The sequence below is a fragment of the Oncorhynchus mykiss genome, chromosome 3, assembly GCF_057628025.1.
Source record: "Oncorhynchus mykiss isolate SJ-2025 chromosome 3, ASM5762802v1, whole genome shotgun sequence".
Taxonomy (NCBI): Eukaryota; Metazoa; Chordata; class Actinopteri; order Salmoniformes; family Salmonidae; genus Oncorhynchus; species Oncorhynchus mykiss.
This window is the reverse complement of record NC_143024.1, coordinates 50,197,075-50,223,049: the sequence shown is the minus strand read 5'-3', so window position 1 is coordinate 50,223,049 and position 25,975 is coordinate 50,197,075. Positions and strand designations below refer to the sequence as shown.

The window sequence follows — 25,975 nt, the reverse complement described above, 5'->3', positions numbered from 1 at the left end:
GGGGAGTGGTTCCCGGAAGGAGATCAATACTACAATCATACGACCGGTGTGGAGGAAGAGAGGTGGCCCTGGACCGACTGAACACCGTGCGCAGATCGTGATATTCCTCCGGCACCCCTGTCAAATCACCAGGCTCCTCCTGTGAAGAAGAAACAGAGGAAACAGGAGGGATAGCAGACATTAAACATTTCACATGACAAGAGACGTTCCAGGAGAGGATAGAATTACTAGACCAATTAATGGAAGGATTATGACAAACTAGCCAGGGATGGCCCAAAACAACAGGTGTAAAAGGTGAACGAAAAATCAAAAAAGGAATGGTTTCGCTATGATTACCAGAAACAGTGAGGGTTAAAGGTAGCGTCTCACGCTGAATCCTGGGGAGAGGACTACCATCCAGGGCGAACAAGGCCGTGGACTCCCTTAACTGTCTGAGAGGAATGTCATGTTCCCGAGCCCAGGTCTCGTCCATAAAACAGCCCTCCGCCCCAGAGTCTATTAAGGCACTGCAGGAAGCTGACGAACCGGTCCAGCGTAGATGGACCGACAAGGTAGTGCAGGATCTTGAAGGAGAGACAGGAGTAGTAGCGCTCACCAGTAGCCCTCCGCTTACTGATGAGCTCTGGCTTTTACTGGACATGAAGTGACAAAATGACCAGCAGAACCGCAATAGAGACAGAGGCGGTTGGTGATTCTCCGTTCCCTCTCCTTAGTCGAGATGCGGATACCTCCCAGCTGCATAGGCTCAGCTCCCGAGCCGGCAGAGGAAGATGGTAGTGATGCGGAGAGGGGGGCAACGGAGAACGCGAGCTCCTTTCCACGAGCTCGGTGACGAAGATCAACCCGTCGCTCAATGCGAATAGCGAGTTCAATCAAGGAATCCACGCTGGAAGGAACCTCCCGGGAGAGAATCTCATCCTTTACCTCTGCGCGGAGACCCTCCAGAAGACGAGCGAGCAAAGCCGGCTCGTTCCAGCCACTGGAGGCAGCAAGAGTGCGAAACTCAATAGAGTAGTCTGTTATGGATCGATTGCCTTGACATAGGGAAGACAGGGCCCTGGAAGCCTCCTCCCCAAAAACAGATCGATCAAAAACCCGTATCATCTCCTCCTTAAAGTCCTGATACTGGTTAGTACACTCAGCCCTTGCCTCCCAGATTGCCGTGCCCCACTCACGAGCCCGTCCAGTAAGGAGAGATATGACGTAGGCGACACGAGCAGTGCTCCTGGCGTAAGTGTTGGGCTGGAGAGAAAACACAATATCACACTGGGTGAGGAACGAGCGGCATTCAGTGGGCTCCCCAGAGTAACACGGCGGGTTATTGATTCTGGGCTCCGGAGATTCGAAAGCCCTGGAAGTGGCCGGTGGATCGAGGCGGAGATGGTGAACCTGTTCTGTGAGGTTGGAGACTTGGGTGGCCAGGGTCTCAACGGCATGTCGAGCAGCAGACAATTCCTGCTCGTGTCTGCCTAGCATCGCTCCCTGGATCTCGACGGCTGAGTGGAGAGGATCCGAAGTCGCTGGGTCCATTCTTGGTCGGATTCTTCTGTTACGGTGCGTGAATGAGGACCCAAAAGCGAATTAACAAAACAGAGTATCTTTAATTACAAAACAAAACGTAGGCTCAGACGGACAGGCAGATTCCGACAGGACAGGACAAGGTTACAGGAACACGACGATGGTCTGGTTCAGGCATGAATGACACAAACAAACAAACAAGAATCCGACAAGGACAGGAGCAGAAACAGAGAGAGATATAGGGACCTAATCAGAGGGAAAAAGGGAACAGGTGGGGAACGGGGTGAATGGGTAATTAGGAGGAGACAAGGCACAGCTGGGGAAAAGAGGGGGAGAAAAGGTAACATAACAACGACCAGCAGAGGGAGACAGGGTGAAGGGAAAGGACAGAGACAAGACAACATGACAGTACATGACACATATCTCTGCAGTTTTATATCAATACCTTATGCCGTAAGGAGTTGCCATGTACACAGGTCCAAATTGTATGAATTAATTGTCTGAATGCTGTTGCAGAAATCTCTGGGTCATAAGCACCTAATACAGAACTTTTCTACAAACATAACATTCTGGTTATTGTTCTGGATAGTAGTAATCTAAGGGCATAGCGGTATTGTGATAACAAAGATTTAACCAGTAAATGTATCAGCAAATGGTAGGTTACTAGTTGGTGGAATGAATGTGTCAATTTGTAGGCGATCTGCTGTACAACTGCGTTCTGCTTATTAAGCACATTTGTCCCAGTTACGACAGACCTCATCCTGAGTGCTGATTGAAATTAATATCAAATTATCATTCTTGGTTTAGGTGCTGCAGAAAACCCTCTCTCGTTCTCTCTCTCCAGGGGAGTAGGCTGCACAAAATAGGTGTAATGCTATTTTCCCGGTCCCTCTCCAAGGTGCTGAAAATGTTGTTTGACTTTATAAAAAGGCAGAAGTTATTAAAACTGATGTGCTCACGTTCCGAGACAACTTAACATTGCTAAGGAAACACGTTTGGAACTTTTCAGTTCTCTTTCCAGTTGACAGCGATATCCCCTCTCCCTGTTTAAGGTACTGACCTCCTTCCAGAGTCATTTTTCCCCCTAGAAATGTGTCATCCATACATCTTTCTAAACAATTGGTGCATTGCTCGGTTACATAAGTAATCTGCGCTGGTTCATGTTACTAGTTGTTACAGATAGATCTTAATGGTGACATGATATTGTCTCCCTGTGGTATAAAACTGATAACAACACCACTATTTTGGTCCCCTTAGAAGTGAGTTGCAATAATGACATCACAATCACAATGAATACCCCCCAAAATAAAGGAGCAATAATATAATATTGTCACACACTAACACCCTATATCCTAGGTAATTGTAAGCTCTTCCCTAGTCTAGCATTGTCTTCTCTAAGTATGGATAACTTGACTCTCTGCTGAAGCCCTAGTAGCTGACTTGTCCTCTACTGCAAATCCGAATTATGTGGAAACAATAGAATGATTTCAACATAAGATAATCCATCAGACCACACAGGATATTGTCACATGCACTGCATACCAGTCCCTCAAAGGAAGTGGCTCACCAACATTTCTCAGTAGTATAGCGTTAAATGTTTCTGCCAAATTTAAGATAGACCTAAAGGAGGTAGATGTAGCCACAGAGCAGTTGGACGCAACTAACCTCAAATTATCTGAAGCAACATAGGCGGCAAAACAACATGAGGCTTCTAGAGAAGTTTAAAGAAGAGGATAGGCAACATCTGGCCCAAGTTGCATGACTCCCACGAGGAAGGAAAAATAAAGGATGAAAAACTGGTTAATTTAAGCTTTTAACCGATATAAGATAAGAAGTAAGTGATTATTTAAATATGCTATTTGTGATTTTATGAAGCCTGTGCTGGTTGGAAAGTACCTAGATGTTTAAAATCCATAATTTTTACGATTCTTTATTTGAATTGCGCGCCCTACAATTACAAATTACTGCTAAAGGTAATAGTATCAATGAACTGCAGTTCTGACAAGATATAAAATGTTAAAATAGGAGGAAATCTGTAAATATAATAGTCACAAGCAGTTATCGAAAAACAGAAATGTGAGCTACTATTAGCCCACTTTGCAGAAAACAGAATTAAAAATAACCAAAGACATTCTGCGAATAGCGCTGGAGGAACTTAATGGCTCATGCCCAGCAAACAAAGAAGGAAAATGACTCACTCAAACAAGAATGCAATACCTTACAGAACTTGGAAGACTCGTACAAGCACAAAGACATGACTAAGACAACTGGAGGACACGAGAAGATTGCTGTTACTTCTGCTTTAACCTCTTGATCCTACTTGAGACGCAGACGTCTCATCTAGACACCTGGAAATGCAAATGCGCTACGCTAAATGTACTCGTTAAAACTCAAACGTTCATTAAAACACACAATTAAAGCTACACTCGTTGTGAATCTAGCCAACAAGTCAGATTTTTTAAATGCTTTTCGGCGAAAGCATGAGAAGCTATTATCTGATAGCATGCAACACCCCAATATACCTGAAGGGGACGTAAACAAAAGAATTAGCGTAGCCGGCGCTACACAAAACGCAGAAATAAAATATAAAACATTCATTACCTTTGATGATATTCTTTGTTGGCACTCCTATATGTTCCATAAACATCACAATTGGGTCTTTTTCCCGATTAAATCCGTCCATGTATGCCCAAAATATCCATTTGTATAGCCTGTCTGGTTCAGGAAAAAAGCTCTCTTCCAACACGCAACGTCATTTTTTAAAATTATATAAGTTGCCTATATTCTTTGACAAAACACTTCAACCTACTTTTGTAACCCAACTTTAGGTATTTGTAAACGTTAATAAGCGATCAAATTGATCACTGGGCGATCTGTATTCAATAGCAGCTACTCAAGAAAACAATGTCCTTTTTCTCTCTTCCAAAATCGATTGCTGTATGCTGGACGGAATGAAGGATCTATTTGTCATTACACAAAGGATTTTTGTCAATGAAAATGACGTTTTTGGCTACATCGTGTGGAAGCTGTAGGAATTGCAATCTCGGCCCTATTTAATTTGGTGTCCCTTAAACAATACATGCAAGTGGCGCATGGATATTTTTCTCAGTTTTCTGTGACCAGTTTTTCTTGAGCTTTTCGATGAAACACACGCTCTGTTATAGTCACAGCCGTGTTTTAACCCGTTTTAGAAACTTCAGAGTGTTTTCTATCCACACATACTAATCATATGCATATACTATATTCCTGGCATGAGTAGCAGGACGCTGAAATGTTGCGCGATTTTTAACAGAATGTTTGAAAAAGGAGGGGGTAGACTGAAGAGGTTTTAACAACTAACACAGTGTTAAAACATTTTAGGGCTGGGGTCTTTTTTTCAGAATTTCCAAATGACTGACGTGCCCAAAGTAAACTGCCTGTTACTCAGGCCCAGAAGCCAGGATATGCATATAATTATTACCTTTGGATAGAAAACACTGAAGTTTGAAGAAATTTTAAATCGATGTTGGAGAAAATCCGAAGAACAACCAACCAGAATATTTTTTTGTTGAGATCTCATGCCCTTACAATGGAAAGCTATGGGTCCTATGCAATCCCAGCTACCATATTGCAATTCCTATTGCTTACACTAGATTTCAACAGTCGTTGGTCAAGGTTTCAGGCTTGTTTCTTCCAAAACTTTTGAGTTTTGGTATTGGGAGTCACAGTTGGAAATCAGTCTGTGTGCGCACACTTGCTAATTTTACTTTTCTATTGAACATACTTCTTTCCGTATGAAATTTTATAGTTGAATTACATTTCAGGGTACCTGAGGATGTATAGAAACGTAGTTTGACATGTTTTAACAAAGTTTAATGGTCGTTTTTTGGATTCTGCATGTTTAACTCTAAAAGATTGGGGCCAATTAAACAGACTTTTAGGATATAAAGAAGTATTCTGTCTAACAAGATGACCATGCATGTTGTAGCTGGGACCCTTTGGATTGCAAATCAGAGGACATTTTCAAAAAGTAAGTGATTATTTAATTGCTATTTGTGATTTTATGAAGCCTGTGCTGGTTGGAAAATATGATGTGGGGAGTCGTCCTCAAACAATTGCATGGCAGGCTTTTGCTGTAAAGCCTATTGTAAAAATCAGACAATGCAGTTAGATTAACAAGAATTTAAGCTTTTTAACCGATATAAGACACTTGTATGTACCTAGATGTTTAAAATCCATAATTTTTATGATTTTATTTGAATTGCGCGCCCTCCAATTTCACCAAATTATTGTCATGACCTCATGACCTCCTCATGCTGTGACGTGGTTAAAGTAGACAACACTGATAACCACCCGACGATGCAGATCTTTACTCGGCAGAAGATGACCCACGCTATGGGAATCTGGAGCCACCCCCTTGCAACACTCAAACCCATGCCAATCAGTTGTGTATGCCATTCTCGACGCCAAACCACAACTGGCCTCCCACCCAACTCCTTGGTGAGAGAGAAACATTAATCTGTGCATAGAACCATCTAAGTCTCAGCATTACTGCCCACGTGTTGCAAACGGCATTCAGGTAGAGAGAAAAGTAGTTGACAACTTGATAATGGCGCTGTCGTCAGCAAAATTGGCCATCTGTAAATCATTGTATGATTCTTAATGTGAGGACTCTTCAATTCCTTCTTGCTACCACCCCTGAAGCTGTTTCCAAACTCAAACTTCACAACAAGGAGTTGAAACACTACTACATGCTTGTTGTGCCAAAGCTGACCCACTCTGTCTACATTGGTGCAGACATACTAGTGAGATTAGCGGCACAGCTAGACACAGTCAACAACATTCTGTGGTCACAAGCAGCTGTGGACCCGAATGATTGCTATTTTGATCTTTAGTGCATGCGATCTGGTCAAACAATTCCTCAAGCTTGTCAAGTCAGTAATTAATTGAGATGCTGTCATTCCTGCGAAAACACTGGGAGTCCCACTTGGATTGAACCTGAAACTAGGTTCCCAAGCCGTCTTTCAAACGTCGCCCAAGTTCTATGACTTAGGTCTAATGGTATGTGAGTATCCCTTGCTTGAAAAGATCAACCGTGTTACGAACCTTCTGGTACAAAACCCCCAAGAGACATTAATCCTGTCACGGTCGTCCTCCTCTTCGTCTGAAGAGGAGAGGCGAGAAGGATCAGAGGACCAATATGCGGCGTGGTAGGTGTCCATGGTAAAATCTTTAATAAAGAAAGACTGAACACTATACAAAAGAGTAACAAAAACAATAAACCAAATTCGACCGTGACGCTACAAAATGAGACCTGTGCTGACACAAGCCACTAACATAGACAATCACCCACAAACAAACAGTGCAACCCAGGCTACCTAAGTATGATTCTCAATCAGAGACAACTAATGACACCTGCCTCTGATTGAGAACCATACTAGGCCGAAAACATAGAGCTTCCACAGGGCTTACCAGGCTGGGGAGACATACTGGAGGCCTGGTACGGGGAACCGGAACAGGTCTCACCGGACTGGGGAGATGCACTGGAAGCCTGGTGCGTGGAGGCGCACTGGAGGTCTCAAGCATAGAGCTGGCACCATCCGTCCTGGCTGGATGCTCACTCTAGCCCGTCCAATATAGCGCACCGGCAGTGACTACCCCCAATTTTTTGGGAGTGGCCTCCCGGTCGTCCTTGCCAGCCGTGACCCTGTGTAACGCTGGGCCCCTTTACTAGCTGCTTCCCCTTCCTCGCTGCTTCCACCTGCTTCCACGGCAGATGATCCTTTCCAGCCAGGATCTCCTCCCACGATCCCTTTCCTTCCAAAATGTCTTCCCATGTCCACTCTGTCTTCTCCTCCCGGCCATGCCGCATGGTCCGTTTGTGGTGGGTTGTTCTGTCACGATCTTCGTGAAGGAAATGACCAGACCAAGGTGCAGCGTGGTAAGCGTACATACTTTTATTTTTAACACTTCCAATATTCCAGCAGATAGGAGCCACAAAACAAATCATGCTCTTTATAGTACAAGCAGGAACCTTGGGAAACATGGTACATGGTCGTCATCACCTATCATCACCTATCATTTTCAGTCTGAGAGAGCCTGAATGAAATCAAGGTAATTATGTACCAGTCCCAGTTGTGTAGTTTTCTAAAACAAACTGGTCACTAAAGTGATCCTTAGAAAATCTTATTAAATATTAGAGAAGACAAATCATATTCACATAAACAACTGAAAATATACATGCTTCTGTGGTCCCGAGGCAATCAAAAGGCTAAATGTTTGAACCCTTGTGAAACTGTATGTTCTGCTTATTGACTATCAATTCCTAAACCAAAGGAGTGGAAAACATTCTACAAAACCTCTCGCAAACCAAATGATTCATTAATTGAAATGTTAAGTGGTTCACCTCCTTTTCCCTCCACTTGCGAGCTGATGTGGTGTTGGTGGTAGTGTGTTTGTATGCTTATGTGTTTGAATCTCTCTCCAGGCGTTGTGCATTAGGCCGAATGCCATGCACCTTCGCCCACCACTCTCATCCCACACCCATGTACACCGAGGGCACAACACAAGCCCTAGCTGCAACCAGTCTGATAAAGGCACATCTCATTGATGTTTGAGCAAGCTAGCCTCAGAGATGTGTGAGGACCAGTGACGAGACATCTCTGACAATGCCTCTGTGATAACTATGTTCAGTTTATGTCTCAGTTGTTGAATCTTATATTCATACAAACATTTACACGGGCACACGTTTATTGAGAATTAAGTTGCAATTGACAGTTAGAAGACGTTTATTTTTTTGTTGAGTTTATACAGAGTACTGCACAGACTTACATTTTTTTATTTTTTATTTAACCATTATTTAACTAGGAAAGTCAGTTAAGAACAAATAATTTTTTACAATGTCGGCCTACCCCAGTCAAACCCTAACCTGGACGACGCTGGCCAAATTGTCCACCGCCCTATGGGACTCCCAATCACAGCCGGTTGTGATAAAGCCTGGAATCAAACCAGGGTCTGTAGTGATTCCTCTAGCATTGAGATGCAGTGCCTTAGACCGCTGTGCCACTCAGCAGCTCTACAATTACTTAGGTTTAAAAATATGCTCAACTGGACACCTAATGACGCAGTGAATGAACTGAGAGTGAAAGCATGCAAGTAATTCTACGCCATTCAAAAACAAATTCAATTTGAAATGCCTACCTAAAACGAATTGAATGTGTCATTGAACCAATTGCACCTTATGGCAGAGATGTGGGGTCCACTTGCAAAAACAAGATTTCACCCAATGGGACTAACACCCCATTAAAACCCTGCATGCAGAGTTCTGAAAGATTATCCTACATGTCCAGAGGAAGGTTACAAACAATGCATGCAGGGCAACATTAGGCCAAACTCAAAAATTAGCAGTTAAGTTTTGGAAACAACTAAAATACAGTGACCACCTCTCATATCATTACCAAGCCCTGCAAAACCAATAGCTGAGCAAAGAAAAAAGTCCCCTCATCCAGCTGGTCCTGGGGCTGAAGCCTCAGGACCAGAACATCCAATTAGTCAGATCAAAACAAAACTACATTGCTTATTGGGAAACACAAGCATAAAGCAAAATGCAAGAGCTATCTGACCATGGTTACCGATCAACACCTTAGAAAAAGCCATTGAGAAGGTAAATACAGGAAAACATAACTCCCTGTAGAGGAAAGGATGGGCAAACACTGCAACACAGCAGAACCCGTGACAGAGCTGCATTTCCTGACAAAATGTAAAAAAATATAAATTAGAGTGTCATTTTCCCAAATTTGAAACCCTTACTCAAGGTTTCAACGAACTCTCTGATAAGGATAGATGACCCGTTCTGTTGGGGGAAGGCGCAGAGAGCTGTGGGTTGGCAGCGTATTACATTGATGCCTGCCATAAGATGAGGGACAGTGTCTGACAGACCGACCAAGTTCTCTATGCTTATTACTATTGTTCAATGTATGGTTATTTTGACCCTTGGTTATTGTTACTTTTGTCCCATTGACAATATTGATGATTTATTATTAAATATGTTAATATTGTAAATCCCCAAAGTAAGCGTTGGCAACATGTACATTGTTACGTCATGCCGAGAGAGATACTATGGCTTGACATGTCACCCAGATAGACTTTGGGAGAGGGGGAAGATATAAGTAGTGAGGGACACAGAGTGGAAGGTGTTAAATCTGTATGTCCCGGTGACTGTCTGACTAGTGATCAGTGTTTGGGATAGTTCTGTAATCGGTGAAGGAATCAGGTTTGACCTACATGTTGATAGTAAATTCATTACCAAACAGGTTCCTTACATTATCAATCACATGTATTTCATGAAGCCTTTTTTACTTCAACTGTTACTAAATGGGAAGCGCTGACTGTTGACATGTATTTTGGTGTTGAGCTAAGGAAAGTCAGTGCCACTTTACATTATGAGAAAAAAATATATTTACCAAGTAATCCCATGTTCAGTATAACTACATTGGAAGAGCACTACATTTAGTTTGTACTTACAGTTCATACAACTGGATCTTCCAGGGCATTTGTGCATTGATACCCTCTGATTGGAATACCTATGTAAGAATGCTGTTCATTGACTACAGCTCAGCATTCAACACCATAGTAAGTCTCAACCCCACCCTGTGCAATTGGGTCCTTGACCTTCTGATGGGCTGCCTCCAGGGGGTGAAGGTAGGAAACAACATCTCCACTTCGCTGATCCTCAACACTGGGGTCCCACAAGGGTGTGTGCTCAGCCCCCTCCTGTACTCCCTGTTCACCCATGACTGAGTGGCCATGCACACTTCCAACTCCCCTAAAACCCAAACAAACTTTTACAGATGCACAATTTGAGAGCATCCTGTCAGGCTGTATCATCACCTGGTACGGCAACTGCACCACCCACAACCGTAGGCTTCTCCAGAGGATGGTGCTGTCTGCACAACGCATCACCGGGGGCAAACTACCTGCCCTCCAGGACACCTACAACACCCGATGTCACAGGAATGCCAAAAAGATCATCAAGGACAACAACCACCCGAGCCACTGCCTGTTCACCCTGCCTTAAAGCTGGGACCGAGAGACTGAAAAATAGCTTCTATCTCAAGGCCATCAGACTGTTAAACAGCCATCACTAACACAGAGAGGCTGCTGCCTACATACAGACTTGACATCATTGGCCACTCTAAGAAATGGATCACTCGTCACTTTACTAATATCACTTTAATAATGATCTTTACATATATTGTATTACTCATCCAATATGTATATATTGTATTTAACACCATCTATTGCATATTGCCTATGCCACTCGGATTTTTGCATCCATGTATTTATATATACATATTCTTATTCCATCCCTTTACTCAGAAATGTGTGTATTAGGTAGTTGTTGTGGAATTGTTCGATTACTTGTTAATATTGCTGCACTAGGAACTGGGAGCATTTCACTACACTCACACATTTAGCAGATGTTATTGTATGTGACCAATAAAATTTGATTTGATAATATCTTATCATCTGCCAGTGTTGGTGGAGCAATATAGTGGACTGTCACTGCGCAGTGTATGGTTTTGATGAGACTCTGCAAACGTATTCTACTTTGAGTGACCATATCCAATTGGTTGCTAACGGCTACCCAGTGAAATGAGTCATGGCAACAGCACTGGTGTGGTTGTTAGGGCAGAGAGAGTGTCACCCATGGAGACCATGTCGCAGCCAAGAGTCTCTAAGAACTCTGTCTCTCACTCGCTCACAATCCCAATCCTTAACCTAGAGTAGTACAAATAGACTACATGGCCAAAAGTATGTGGACATCGAACATCTCATTCACAAATCATGGGCATTAATATGGAGTTGGTGCCCCCTTTTCTGCATAACAGCTTCCTCTTCTCTGGGAACGCTTTCTGCTAGATGTTGGAACGTTGCTGCTGGTACTTGCTCCCATTCAGCCACAAGAGCATTAGTGAGATCAGACACTGATGTTGGGCGATTAGCCCAGACTCCAATTCATCCCAAAGGTGTTTGATGAAGTTTAGGTCAGGGCTCTGTGCAGGTCAGTCAAGTTCTTCCAGACCGAGCTCAACAAACCATTTCTGTATGGATCTCGCTTTGAGCACTTGGGCATTGTCATGTTGAAACAGGGCAGGGCCTTCCCCAAAGTTTTGCCACTACGTTGGAAGTACAGAATCGTCTAGAATGTCATTGTATGCCATAGTGTTAAGATTACCCTTCACTGGAACTAAGGGGCCTAGCCTGAACCATGAAAAACAGCCCCAGACCATTATTCCTCCTTCACCAAACTTTTCAGTGTGCATTGGGGCAGCCGACGCCTGCTACTGCACATGACGATCTTAGGCTTGTGTTTTGCTGCTTTGCCATGGAAACCCATTTTATAAAGTTCACAACGAACAGTTATTGTGCTGACGTTGCTTCCAGAGGCAGTTTGGAATTGAGTAGTGAGTGTGCAACCGAAAACAGATGTCTTTACGTACTACGTGCTTCAGCACTCAGCGGCCCCGTTCTGTGAGCTTGTGTGGCCTACCACTTCTCGGCTGAGCCATTTTTGCTCCTAGACGTTTCTACTTCACATTAACATCACTTACAGTGGACCGGGGCACCTCTAGCAGGGCGAAAATTTGACAAACTGAATTGTTGGAAAGGTGGAATCCTATGATGGTGCCACGTTGAAAGTCACTGTGCTCTTCTGTAAGGCCATTCCACTGCAAATGTTTGTCTATGGAGATTGCATGGCTGTGTGCTCAATTTTATACACCTGTAAACAACCGGTGTGGCTGAAATAGTCAAATCCACTAATTTGATGGGGTGTTCACATAATTTTTCAAAATCTACACTTGTCTTTTCTGTTACACCATGACCGTTACAATTCCATGTAACTACGTTGTAGTTACACCATGTCATTTGTAACTAATATGGCCAATCCAGAAAAGACAAGTGTAGATTTTGAAAAATTATGTGAACACCCCATCAAATTAGTGGATTTGACTATTTCAGCCACACCGGTTGTTTACAGGTGTTAGTCAAAAGACAGACTTGACAAAGATTCCATTTTCCTCAGGGTGAGTTTATCACAGCTTCATCTGCAGTCCATGGAGATAAATGTAATGGGGCTGTGGCTGGGCTGCTCCCTCCAATATGAGTTTGGAGGGCAGAGAGGGAAAAGGAGAGAGGGAAAAGAAGAGGGAGAAGGGAAGAGAGAGGAAAGGAATGGAAGGATGGATGGATGGATGGAGAGAAGTTGAGCAGGAGAGATGGAGTGAGGGAGTCTTAATAAGGCTATTGAGTGGCTTTTACACCTCATCTCTGTAGAAATGAATTTGGAGAGAGCTTTAGGGAATTAATCAGAGCACTCTGCCAGGGATATGTAGTGCAACCAACTATGAAGGGTAAAATCAATGCACTACCTCTCTCCACACATCTTTCTCTCTCTAACCCCACTTTCTCCCTCCCTCTCTAATTACACATCTCTTTATTTCTGTCTCTCCTCAGTCACTCCCTCTTACTCCTCTCCTTCTTTCTCAACCTCTCTTTCTCTCTCTCACTCTACACCTATCTCGCTCCCCCTTTCTTTTTCTCTCTCCCTCTTTCTCTGCCAGCTCTCCCTCCCTCTCTCTCTACACCTCTCTCTCTCTTTACATATCTCTCTCTCTCACTCACTAATTTTTATTTTGTAATGAGTAGTCCATTAACTGAAGCTGAAGATGTGGTTTGTGGATGTGCGTAAAGGTATGGACCTGGACCTGTGCAGATGTTACTACTGTATGTTCAAAAATAATATATGCATGTAGAGTACATGCCTCGATAAAGCTTATTGATCTCACCAAGTAGTTATTTGGTAAACATTAAACATTAGACCATATGAATTACTGAAAATATGCAGTGCCTTCAGAAGTGTCTGTCCTATCCTATATCTGAGAGATATAAGAAAGATCAGAATTTTGGTTATTTTTACAACTGACTCTACAGACAGAAGTTGGCAGATCGGCTGTACCAACTACAGACAAGTTCCAAGACAACTGTGGGGGTTGTAGAGGAAAACGGAGGAAATCATTGTGTTCGTGAGAGTCATCTTTCCATATAGTGGGGCTAAAAAAATGTGTAGGCCAAACCATTCGGACACTAAAGATGATTTTGTGAGAAGATAAATTTGCTGATGTCCAATACAACACATTACTGAGTCCCACTCTACATATTTTCAAGAATAGTGGTGTCACGGTGAGTGAATGAGGACCCAAAAGCGAATTAACTTAAACAGAGCTGCTTTAATAACCAAACATAGGTAGGCTCAGATAGACCGGCAGATTCCGACAGGACAGGACAAGGTTACAGCAAACATGACGATAGTCTGGTTCAGGCATGAAACACAACAAACAAGAATCCGACAAGGACAGGAACAAAAACAGAGAGAGATATAGGGACCTAATCAGAGGGAAAAAGGGAACAGGTGGGAAACGGGGTGAATGGGTAGTTAGGAGGAGACAAGGAACAGCTGGGGGAAAGCGGGGGAGAAAAGGTAACCTAATACGACCAGCAGAGGGAGACAGGGTGAAAGGAAAGGACAGAAAGACACAACATGACAATACATGACAAGTGGTGTCTGCATCATGTTATGGGTACATTTGTAATCTTTAAGGACCGGATAGTTTTTCAGGATAAAAAATAAACAGAATGGAATTAAGCACAGGCAAAACCCTAGAGGAAAACCTGGTTCACTCCTCTTTCCACCAGATGCTGGGAGATAAATTAACCTTTCAGGAGGACACTAGCCTAAAACACAAGGTCAAATCTACGCTGGAGTTTCTTACCAAAAAGACAGTGAATGTTCCTGAGTGGCTGAGTTACAGTTTTGATTTAAATCTACTTGAACATCTATTGCAAGACCTGAAAATGGTTGTGTTGATGATGAATAATCAATTTGTGCTTGAATCGTTGTTTTCATAATAATGTGAAAATGTTTCACAATCCAGGTATGAAAATCTCTTAGAGACCTACCCAGAAAAACTCACAGCAGTAATCTTTGTCAAAGGTGCTTCTACAAAGTATTGACTCAGTGGTGTGAGTACTTATTTTTAATTTTCAATACATTGGTCGGTGTGCTACCACTCCATAAGGGTGGGGTAAATCAGCCATTAATTTCCTTGTATGTAGTGATCTACAATACACTTTTAAATTGGAAGGATTGGGGCCAGTAGGGCATTTCAGATGGTTTTTAACGGATATTTTTAGCTAAGAATGAGTCTGTTTTTATGATTGTGTTTTGCTTTCTGTGTATTAAATATTAGATTTAGATTTTAAGATAAAAAAAATAAAAAAAATTCAACTGGGCATTGAGACCAGGGTGTCACGTTCTGACCTTTATTTCCTTTGTTTTTTCATTATTTAGTATGGTCAGGGCGTGAGTTGGGGTGGGCAGTCTGTTTGTTTTTCTATGATTTGGGTATTTCTATGTTTCGGCCTAGTATGGTTCTCAATCAGAGGCAGGTGTCATTAGTTGTCTCTGATTGAGAATCATACTTAGGTAGCCTGGGTTTCACTGTGTTTGTGGGTGATTGTTCCTGTCTCTGTGTTTGCACCAGATTTTAGGTTTTAGGTTTTCTCACGTTTGTTGTTTTGTTAGTTTATTCATGTATAGTTTCTTTATTAAAGTACAGTGAATAACAACCACGCTGCGTTTTGGTCCGCCTCTCCTTCACCACAAGAAAACCGTTACACAAGGACTCTTTCACAAGGGAGCCCTGCATTTACAATTTAATAAGACAAGTAAAATGCAGCACACAAATACTGAAAAACAATTACATTCCTCAATAAGAAGGTCTCGACTCAATATTTTAAATTGCCAGAGCTGCAGCAGAACATCCAATTGTAATGTATTTTGTAGTTGTTTCTAGCAGTTGCTTTAACACAAAGTGGATTTAAGTAGTTTGGTGGAGACCCAGGGAATTTTAAGAGTTGACCAACCTTCTGAACGGGTTTGGTATCTCATGTTTTTATATTTTAACAGCGACGTTAGGTAAGTCGGAAGCTTGTGTCGTACAGCTTTTTAAACATAACGGGAATAATGAGACACAGGTGTGACTAGGATACAGAGAATAAAATGGTCAGTGGTGAATCCAAAGATGAAACCAGCTTTTCTGGGTATTGTGGTTTGGAGTTGGCTGCACTATTGCTACACCAGACCATACTCCAATGGTGATTTTTAAACACAAAATCTGAGCATGCACTGGTGTCATGGCCTATGTGGTGGGAGAAGTATGATGGCATGGAGCAATCACAGACACACCTCAATTTTCTTTCTTCACCATAGCACCTAGATGAAGGCTAGCTTTACTGCATCCATCACTCAAGCTTTTCACAAACTTGTTCTTAATTTTCCTCCAACAGTGACTGAAAATCTTTTGTAGACACAGTTTATTCAGCACCGCACAGTAGGCAACTAAATAAATGGTTGAAACAAACTCTTCCCTTATCAAAAATCATCTTTGGGGTTTCCTCATTATCCTCTTACTCACTCAAACATGTGTGTGGGTGTGTGTTCGCGTGTGTATTACGTGTCTGTGTGTCATGATCGTCGTTGGAAGCATACTCGGACTACAGCGCAGCGTGATCTGGGTTCCACATATTTTTAATGAAACGCACAAAAACAATAAAGCATAAACTAAACGTTCTGGAGTGCTCATAGGCAACAACACAAAAACAAGATCCCACAAAACACAGTAAGGGGTATGGCTGCCTAAATATGATCCCCAATCAGAGACAACAATAAACAGCTGCCTCTGATTGGGAACCATACCAGGCCAACATAGAAATACACAACCTAGATTACCCACAGTAGTCACACCCCGACCTGACCAAAATCGAGAACAAAAAGGCTCTCTATTGTCAGGGCGTGACACTGTGTGTCTTTAGCCACATTTATACCTGACATTAACATGCATCCTTTGTCCTGATCTTGTCCACATTCTGATTTGTATCTTATCTGGCATTGTGACTACATATCCTGGTCCCTCCTGTATGCAAGTTATTTGAAAGGTATTCTTTCTAAATAATATTTACTTATTTATTTTTAGACACATATTGATGCCATGTCAATGGTGCTACCTGTCAATGATTTTAGAAGGCAGAATAATTGATATTTAAATGGTTTCACTGTCCAGATCCATCTACAATTGTAACATATCCAGACACAATGTGTGCCTGACTACCTCTAGAGGTGGGTACAATATGGGTACAATCAGAATTTAGACAAGATCAGGACAAAGGATTGAGGCTGGCGGAGGGCGATCACAGATGTGTTTCTGTGTCTGTGCATGTGTGTGTGCATTTGTGTGTGAGTGATAGATAGATATATTGTTTTGAAACTTCTGTATGTGTAATGTTTACTGTTAATTTTTATTGTTTATTTCACTTTTGTATATTATCTACCTCACTTGCTTTGGCAATGTTAACACGTTTCCCATGCCAATAAAGCCCCTTGAATTGAATAGAAAGATAGATAGATGTGTGTGCATATGCATTTTGTAGTACTGCTGATCTGCTCTGTTCATCAGCACCATCTGCCCCCACCCACCCCTCTCTCTCTCACACACAAGCCCTGCCTCATTGCTTGGCTGGTCCCTTGGGAAATAGTTGTAGATAAGTTATTCAATTAGGGAGGTATTATTGGCCTCACCCTCAGAGGACGGAGCTGATGATGCTGTGATTACTCTGCTATGCATTCTGCTATGGCCCCAACACTGTGTGTATGAGTGAGTGCGTTTGAGTGTTTGATGAGGGTGATTATTAGAGAAAGAGAAAGAGTGTGATTGTGTGCGTGTAAGGGTGCGTGCATGTGTTTCTGCACCATCGAGCATCTTGACTGGCTGCATCACCCTTTGGTATGGCAAAAGCACCACCCTTAACCACAAAACTCTACAGAGGGTGGTGGGGACGGCCCAGTTCATCACTGCCATCCAGGACCTCTATATCTGACGGTGTCAGAGGAAGGCCTTAAAAATTGCTGAAGACTTCAGCCACTCAAACCATAGACTGTTCACTCTGCTACAATCTGGCAAACAGTACCGGAGCATCGGCTCTTTGACAAACAGGCTCCGAGACAGCTTCTACCCCCAAGCCATATGAATGCTAAATAGCCATAAAAACACAAAATAGCTCATAAAACGGACCCTTCATTGACCCTATATTGCACTGACTCTATGCATACTCACAAGACTATATATACACATCCACTCACTCACTCACTCACTCACTCACTCACTCACTCACTCACCCACTCACTCACTCACTCACTCACACACTACACTCTCACACAAAACCGTCACATATTCACATACACCACATACACACATAACACACACAGAGGTCTTCATGGGTCCACGAAGTTGGGGCTTTCCCACCCAAACCCGATGTGCATAAATGCCTTTTTCAAATATGGAGACCCATTCTTAATGGACCCGAGGACAGCTAGACCCGTTCTGGATAGACCAGGTCGGATCCAGACCCTATCCGATCCGTGCGAGGGAAGCATCAGATTACTATTTTTTTAAACAACTTCATTAACCGGAGCTAATAAAGCAGGAGAGGAGGAAGAGAGAGAGGAGCTGCTCTAGCAGACGGGGGACCAAGCCGATGTACGCTATAGTTGACTAATAGCTGCCATAGCTAGGTTATTTATCATCAAATATGACTATGTAGTACCTGTCTTGAGTGCATCAAACCAAGAGAAGCGAGTTAAGCTAGCTAACATTAGCTAACTGAGGCTGCAGTGCATGCACTTTCTCATCCAACAAATAACAACTAAATTCAGATTATTAAGTAACAGCCCACCTGTTCGCTCTTGGTCGTTGTAGCCTATCGTTCTACTTGAACTTTTAATTCCATCATTTTAATTCCATCTTCCACTGATTAAGATATCTCCTAAATTTTGCGACACACAGAGGCAAGAGCAGCAGCATAAATTATGGCATTGCTCTCTACTGCAGCAGTCGCATTCATCTTTATGGGCCTTAACTGACAAGTCAGTTAAAATTACACATACCGAGACCTATGACAATTATATCAGATCCGACCCAGACCCGTGACATTATTTTGATTTATAGATCCGGACCCGGATTGGATTTCGAGTCTTCTGGTGCAGGTGGATCCGTGAAGACTTCTAATACACACACACATACAGTGGTTCATCATTTCAAAGTTTTGAGATCATGCTGCGGGACTTGGAGATAATTTGTGCTGAAGTATGTTACCCTGCGTTACTGCTTCATTGCTCCAGACCACCGCAAGAGAGAGTTAGAGCACTGATTATTCTTTTGGAAGCTGTAAAAATATATATATATATATATTCCATGATATTCTTAATAAGATATTAGTGTTGGCTGAATATAAGCAGCAAGTGATGTTTGCTAAATAATCAAGTTGATGGCACAGTCATATAGCCTCGGCACCTACATAATGCTGAGTGACTCACTCATTCATGGCTTTGGATCAAAATAAATAAGTACCAACAGTCTTTCTGATAGTCTAGGGGTGAAAAAAAGAAAACAGAAGTGATTATAAAAAGTCATGATTCTACAATTGCTCACTTGTTTTGGTCTCATATAAGCACGGTCTGTGAAGAGCGTTTAGCTAAAATAAGCAATGTTTTTTAAAACTTCTTCAGGATTGGTGGGTCCCCTGCGGGACAGTTGAGCTAATGTAGGCTAATGCTATTAGCATTAGTAAGTAACAAGAACATTTCCCAGGACATAGACTAACCAGTTAAGTGTTAGGGGGCGCTATTCTAAATTTTGTTCCCGTTTTAAACAAGATATTTTGTCACTAAAAGATGCTCGACTATCATAATAATTGACAGCTTTGGATGGAAAACACTCTGATGTTTCCAAAACTGCAAAGATATTGTCTGTGAGTGCAACAGAACTGATGTTACAGGCGAAACCCAGATAAAAATCCAACCAGGAAGTGCCGCATTTTTTGAAACTGCCTCATGCCAATGACTCCTTATATGGCTGTGAATGAGCTACGAATGAGCTTACATTTTCCACGTATTCCCCAAGGTGTCTACAGCATTGTGACGTCTTTTTACGCATTTCCATTGAAGAATAGCCATTAAGGGACCATATATAGCAAGTGTCTCCCGCAGAAAATCTTGCGTAAAATACTGAGGTAGCCATTTTTCCAATCGCTTTTTATGAGAAACCAGTTGCCTCGATGGATATATTATCGAATATATATGTTAAAAACACCTTGAGGATGGATCCTAAACAAAGTTTGCCGTGTTTCTGTAAATATTATGGAGCTAATTTTGAAAACAGTTTGGCGTTGTAGTGGTAGCATTTTCCGGTCGATTTCTCAGCCAAGCATGATGAACAAACGGGAACTATTTCGCCTACAAAAATAATATTTTTGGAAAAAAGGAACATTTGCTATCTAACTGGGAGTCTCCTGAGTGAAAGCATCTGAAGTTCTTCAAAGGTAAATGATTTAATTTGGTTGCTTTTCTTATTTTCGTGAAAATGTTGCCTGCTGCAAGCAGAGCCTAGCATAGCATTATGCCATGATAAACTTACACAAATGCTTGTTTAGCGTTGGCTGTAACGCATATTTTGAAAATCTGAGATGACAGTGTGATTAACAAAAGGCTAAGCTTGTGTTTGAATATATTTCATTTGCGATTTTCATGAATAGGAAAAGTTTCTAGGGGTATTTATGTCCGCTGCGTTATGCTAATTCATTTTTAGGCTATGATTATGCTCCCGGATCTGGGATTGCTAGTCGCAAGAAGTTTTAACCTGTTGGTACTAGGGAGCAGTATTTTCATTTTTGGAAAAAAAACGTTTCCGTTTCAAACGGGATATTTTGTCAGGAAAAGATGCTAGAATATGCATATAATTGACAGCTTTTGTTAGAAAACACTCTAACGTTTCCAAAACTGTAAAGATATTGTCTGTGAGTGTAACAGAACTGATGTTGCAGGCGAAAGCCTGAGAAAAATCCAATCCGGAAGTTCCCCAGGTTTTGAAAGCGCTTCGTTCCAATGACTCCCTATTTGGCTTTGAATGTACCATCAACGATCTTACGCTTTCTACGTATTCCCCAAGGTGTCTACAGCATTGTGACGTAGTTTTACGCATTTCTGTTGAAGAATAGCCGCGGCCATATTAGGCGGCCATATTGCGTAAGTGGTCACATGGTGGCTCCGAGAGAGATTCTCGCGTAAAATACAGAGGTAGCCATTACTCCAATCGGTCCTAGAGAAAAACTAATTGTCCCAATGGATATATTATCGAATAGATAATAGAAAAACACCTTGAGGATGGATTCTAAATGTTTGCCATGTTTCTGTCGATCGGCGTTGTGGTGACCGCAATTTCCGGACAATTTCTCAGCCAAACGTGAAGAACAAACGGAGCTGTTTCGCCTACAAAAATAATATTTTGGCTATCTACCTGGGAGTCTCGTGAGTGAAAACATCCGAAGTTCATCAATGGTAAACGATTTCATTTGATTGCTTTTCTGATTTCTGTGACAAGGTTGCCTGCTGCTAGCAAGGCATAATGCTATTCTAGGCTATGATAAACTTACACAAATGCTTGTCTAGCGTTGGCTGTAAAGCATATTTTGAACATCTGAGATGACAGGGTGATTAACAAAAGGCTAAACTGTGTTCCAATGTATTTCACTTGTGATTTTCATGAATACGAATATTTTCTAGGAATATTTATGTCCGTTGCATTATTCTAATTCGTGTCAGGCGATGATTACGCTCCCGGATCTGGGTTTGAGAGTCGCAAGAAGTTTTAACCTATCACATTCGGGCTCGACAATATCGTTAATCTCTCAGACATTGTTCAATGTTATCAAAAGGGCTTTGAAGTTGGTTAAAAAGGGAACGATGCGATACTACACTTTGAGGTTTCACCCAGACTACCTCGCCTCTCACATTGAGACTCATGCTGAAATTACACTTTTGTTCACTCTGTGTATGTTACCAGCCTCGAATCTGAACCCCTGCTACTCGGAGCAGACGGATCGGTTACTCCCACTGATTGATTGGAAAACCAACCATGTATGGTCACAGTGCCTGCTGCACTGACCACACTCTCTTCTCCTAATGCTAGCTACAACGCAGTCATCCACAAGGGGTATCTGTCGACAGCCCCCCTTGAGAAAAATACACTTAGAAACCTTTTAGTGCAGATTCCGATTCAACAAGATATTACGATATTTCAACACATTCCATCAGCAAACCTGATTGAGCTTTCTTTTCATTATTTCGAGCCAGCAGTCTCTGTGAATGAGCAACTCCCCTCCTCCTTGGAGTCGTGTGTAATACTGTAGTTGAGATGAACTTCTCTTGCCCTTTGGACACTTCCACAAATACTGCGGACGTCTCTGAAATAAAAGCATCAACGTGCAGAGTGTACTCTCCTTAGGATGATTAATTTTCCACTTTGTGGGGGACTGTCACCACTTACATTGACGCTAATGGCATCAGTCCCGCAACTGAGCTGATGACTTCCACTGGTGAAACACTGTGTGATATCACAAACAGATTTCCTCATCTCATTTCGCAGGTGCTAGAATGGTTGCCACATGCGGAAGCTGTGGTTACTGACAGGCCTCGACAGCCACAGAATGTTTTGAAGCACAAACACCGGGAGATTTAGTTGAAAGGTTACAAATCAAATCAAATCAAATCAAATCAAATTTTATTTGTCACATACACAAGGTTAGCAGATGTTAATGCGAGTGTAGCGAAATGCTTGTGCTTCTAGTTCCGACAATGCAGTAATAACAAGTAATCTAACTAACAATTCCAAAAACTACTGTCTTGTACACAGTGTAAGGGGATAAAGAATATGTACATAAGGATATATGAATGAGTGATGGTACAGAACGGCATAGGCAAGATGCAGTAGATGGTATCGGGTACAGTATGTACAAATGAGATGAGTATGTAAACAAAGTGGCATAGTATAGTATAAAGTGGCTAGTGATACATGTATTACATAAGGATACCGTCGATGATATAGAGTACAGTATATACGTATGCATATGAGATGAATAATGTAGGGTAAGTAACATTTATATAAGGTAGCATCGTTTAAAGTGGCTAGTGATATATTTACATAATTTCCCATCAATTCCCATTATTAAAGTGGCTGGAGTTGAGTCAGTGTCAGTGTGTTGGCAGCAGCCACTCAGTGTTAGTGGTGGCTGTTTAACAGTCTGATGGCCTTGAGATAGAAGCTGTTTTTCAGTCTCTCGGTCCCAGCTTTGATGCACCTGTACTGACCTCGCCTTCTGGATGATAGCGGGGTGAACAGGCAGTGGCTCGGGTGGTTGATGTCCTTGATGATCTTTATGGCCTTCCTGTGACATCGGGTGGTGTAGGTGTCCTGGAGGGCAGGTAGTTTGCCCCCGGTGATGCGTTGTGCAGACCTCACTACCCTCTGGAGAGCCTTACGGTTGAGGGCGGTGCAGTTGCCAATCCAGGCGGTGATACAGCCCGCCAGGATGCTCTCGATTATGCATCTGTAGAAGTTTGTGAGTGCTTTTGGTGACAAGCCGAATTTCTTCAGCCTCCTGAGGTTGAAGAGGCGCTGCTGCGCCTTCTTCACGATGCTGTCTGTGTGAGTGGACCAATTCAGTTTGTCTGTGATGTGTATGCCGAGGAACTTAAAACTTGCTACCCTCTCCGCTACTGTTCCATCGATGTGGATAGGGGGGTGTTCCCTCTGCTGTTTCCTATAGTCCACAATCATCTCCTTAGTTTTGTTGACGTTGAGTGTGAGGTTATTTTCCTGACACCACACTCCGAGGGCCCTCACCTCCTCCCTGTAGGCCGTCTCATCGTTGTTGGTAATCAAGCCTACCACTGTTGTGTCGTCCGCAAACTTGATGATTGAGTTGGAGGCGTGCGTGGCCACGCAGTCGTGGGTGAACAGGGAGTACACGAGAGGGCTCAGAACGCACCCTTGTGGGGCCCCAGTGTTGAGGATCAGCGGCCATTCTCAGCCATTCTCATAACGACGCAGCTGCTGACAACTCGTACATAGGGTCTGATATTTAGTTTGTGCCTCGGATACCAACACCAACTGCTGGTGGGGGGGTCCCGAGACACAAAGAGGGGGGGATACTAGCCCAGGCCCATGATGAGCCTCATCGAGGCCGGTAGGAGGGTCGAGGCCACTGTACGATGCCGCCAGAGCAGGATATAAATCTAATTGTAAAAGTCCCCATGAGAACAGAGAGGGGCGGACAGGCCCCACGATGGGGAAAACCTTAGCACACATCGTAAATATCACTGAGGTGTACGACACCGGTTGTAAAATAAGTCCAGTGCACCTTCCACCTCCAAAGAAAATGACAGAAATAATAATTCATTGCCATGTGTAGATAAACTAAAATGCAAGTAGTAAAATGCTCTAATCATGTGTGCCGGTAGGATAACATTTCAGAATAAATCAGAAGGATAACTGGTCCCCTTGAGTACCAGTACCAATGCCAGCACAGTCAGTCCAGCCACAATCAGTAAGAAGGTTAGAGACCTCACAAGTCAAATTGCTATTGATAACAGCAACATAGGGGTTAATAGTCACTCAAATTGCAACAAGTGTAAGGGAATCTCCAGAACACTCTTCTGACGGTTAACACACATGCCACTAATAAATAGGACCCCCCCATTCAGGAGGAAAGTTATTAGAAGTAATGAACCATGATCACACAGCGTATGACTGGTTCAGTGCTTATAGAGTACGTCCATCGTGAGGTTAGCGCCTCCGTGGATAATATAGCTATGAAACACTCACCTTCATACCTATCACCGCTACAACGATGTAAGACACATTGACGTGTAGTAAAACTACAAAAGGTCCCCTTAAGGCAGGCGTTCCCCTAGCGGAACCCCTCGACAACATTCCACTGAAAAGGCAGCACACGAAATTCATAAATATTTTTTAGAAATATGTCACTTTCACACATTAACATTACAGCAAATTAAAGATAAACTTCTTGTTAATCTAACCATTGTGTCCAAGTTCAAAAAGGCTTTACAGCGAAAGCACATTCTTTGACTGGGTGTAAAACGTAGGGCGCTAACACTGATAATTTAAAAAACGACTGTCGTTTCTTTTCGTGTCAGATTTATTATTTTTGTCACTTTTTTTTCCCCCTGTTTATTTTATTAGGTCAGAGCCAAGTCCAAAAACACACAGCCATTTTTCCAGCCAAAGATATGAGCCACAAAAAGCAGAAATATAGATAAAATTAATCACTAACCTTTGATGATCTTCATCAGATGACACTCATAGGACATCATGTTACTCAATACATGTCTGTTTTGTTCAATAATGTGCATATTTCTATTAAAAAATCTCAGTTTACATTGGCGCGTTACGTGCAGTAATGTTTTGATTCCAAAACATCCGGTGATTTTGCAGAAATACTCATAATAAACATTAATAAAAGATACAAGTGTAATTCACAGAATTAACCTCTTGAACCTCTAGGGGCAGTATTTCATTTTTGGATGAAAAACTTTCCCGTTTTAAACAAGATCTTTTGTCACGAAAAGATGCTCGACTAAGCTTTGGAAAGAAAACACTCTGACGTTTCCAAAACTGCAAAGATATTGTCTGTGAGTGCCACAGAACTAATGCTACAGGTGAAACCAAGATGAAATGTCATACAGGAAGTGAGCCAGATTTCGAATGCGCTGTTTTCCAATGTCTCCTTATATGGCTGTGAATGCGCAAGGAATGAGCCTACACTTTCTGTCGTTTCCCCAAGGTGTTTGCAGCATTGTGACGTATTTGTAGGCATATCATTGGAAAATTGACCATAAGAGACTACATTTACCAGGTGTCGGCTCGGTGTCCTACGTCAAAACTATTGCGTAATCTCCAGGTGCGTACTTTTTCCATTTTGAACAGAGGAGAAACAAAACTGCCACGAGTGATTTATCATCAAATAGATATGTGAAAAACACCTTGAGGATTGATTCTAAACAACGTTTGCCATGTTTCTGTCGACATTATGGAGTTAATTTGGAAAAAAGTTTGCGTTGTAATGACTGAATTTTCAGGGGGTTTTCTTAGCCAAACGTGATGAACAAAACGGAGAGATTTCTCCTACACAAATAATATTTTTGGAAAAACTGAACATTTGCTATCTAACTGAGAGTCTCCTCATTGAAAACATCCAAAGTTCTTCAAAGGTAAATGATTTTATTTGAATGCCTTTCTTGTTTTTTTGAAAATGTTGCTTGCTGAATGCTAGGCTTAATGCTATGCTAGCTATCAATACTCTTACACAAATGCTTGTGTAGCTATGGTTGAAAAGCATTTTTTGAAAATCTGAGATGACAGTGTTGTTAACAAAAGGCTAAGCTTGTGAGCCAATATATTTATTTCATTTCATTTGCGATTTTCATGAATAGTTAACGTTGCGTTAT

General features: G+C 42.2%; 1 long non-coding RNA gene across 1 annotated transcript in view; it reads left to right on the top strand.

Annotated features, from left to right (window-relative positions):
• LOC149984574 (uncharacterized) overlaps positions 1-25,643 on the top strand; it is a 245,839-nt gene extending 220,196 nt beyond the window's left edge. Inside the window, exon 3 of the long non-coding RNA XR_016494671.1 lies at positions 25,620-25,643. This is a non-coding gene — a long non-coding RNA (uncharacterized LOC149984574). The remainder of the gene's footprint in view (positions 1-25,619) is intronic.
• The last annotated feature ends 332 nt before the right edge of the window (positions 25,644-25,975 follow it).